Source organism: Octopus bimaculoides, chromosome 15 (genome assembly GCF_001194135.2).
Source record: "Octopus bimaculoides isolate UCB-OBI-ISO-001 chromosome 15, ASM119413v2, whole genome shotgun sequence".
NCBI lineage: Eukaryota > Metazoa > Mollusca > Cephalopoda > Octopoda > Octopodidae > Octopus > Octopus bimaculoides.
Window position 1 is genome coordinate 43,310,599 of NC_068995.1, and position 1,432 is coordinate 43,312,030.

Here is a 1,432-nt window from a genome sequence, read left to right on the forward strand (position 1 = left end):
TATTATGGTCACATCATAGAAGAGAAGAGAAGAAAATATGTTCAATATATTCTATAATCTGTTTTCTTTAGAGGACTTAGTGATAAACATTTCTAAGATTTCCGAGTATTAACATCACTTGAAATGTCTGGCAATAAATCGCAAAAGGAACACAATGGCTTCAGCAAATTAATCGGTTGATAGAAGGGCAAAGAAAATCGATCTGAATCGATGAAGACATGACCTCCAACAAGATGAAATGGGAGCGAACACCAAAGGATAAAATTTTTGAATCGATAAGTACATTGAATCCAGAAACAAGATAAACGATGTGAAAATGAAAGAATAAATGGTTCTAGCAGGTATGTTACTTGTAGTCAAACTGAAACTGTACTCCAAAGAAACGTTTCTTGAATAGATGTTAACAAGATATCGAAGTAGAAAGCGCAACGAAAGAGAAGTAAATATTGATTTCGTTTCCTGACATTCAGAAACCAAATACAACGATCAACACCAAATTAAACCAAATTAAAGTGAAGTATATGTCATCTAGAATCCAGTCATATATAAACGTCAACAATGAGGAGATAGTTGTTACTTAAAGTAAAAGATCAAAATTTACTCGTATCAAAATTTTGCGTTATGAGTGTAATTCAGTTGTTTTGTTTTGCGAAATGTCCATTGTTTCTGTATTTCGGGAATGAAACTGGGAATAATTTCCAGGAATGCTACGACCCATAGCAATGTCTCGAGAATCAAGTGAAGAAGTTGATAAAAGGAAATAGAGCAAATAGGGTCAGGAAGACCTCTCGTGTTTGTGAATGAAAAAAAGTTCAATATGGGCGCTGAGGTGAATCGCAGAAATTATGGAGTGATTGCATACAACGCTTCGGACGTCCCCCTTGTGTTTCAGACTAAAGATCCTGCCTCTGTGATGGTATATGAAGCTGTGGCGATTGCGGCATCCACACTTCATTGAGTCTGGCTGGAAGACTGTGTATCTTGTGTGGAGGCAGTAATTGCGCAAAAGGGCGGCCATATATTTTGTAACTAATGTTGCATTAAAATTATATCTGTTTACTACCATTGTTTCAGTATTTATAACCAGTTTTATGCATCGTAAAAATTGTCTCAGTTTATCAGCTAGACCCTGTATGCTAACACACTCACATACACACGTACAAACAAAAAAATACACATACACACACACACATACATATGTGTGTGTGTGTGTATGTGTATGTAAGAATTAACAGTTCTTTTCCGCGCCAAGACCGGGTTCCCTATTATTGGGCATAAATATTCCCCACATCCCTTAGACGGGACGCTGGTTCAAGCAAGTTTACTTAATTTCGCCCCCTGTATGTTCTAGAGCAACGAGCGCGAAATGAAAGGTTTTGTTCAAGAAGAAAACTTATCACACTCATCGCAGGAAACGAAACTACAACCTTAC

At 36.9% G+C, this 1,432-nt stretch overlaps 1 protein-coding gene across 4 annotated transcripts in view; it reads left to right on the forward strand.

The window, feature by feature from the left end:
- Window positions 1-1,432, forward strand: part of LOC106880835 (RYamide receptor) — a 438,750-nt gene that overhangs the window by 382,596 nt on the left and 54,722 nt on the right. The window lies entirely within an intron of this gene.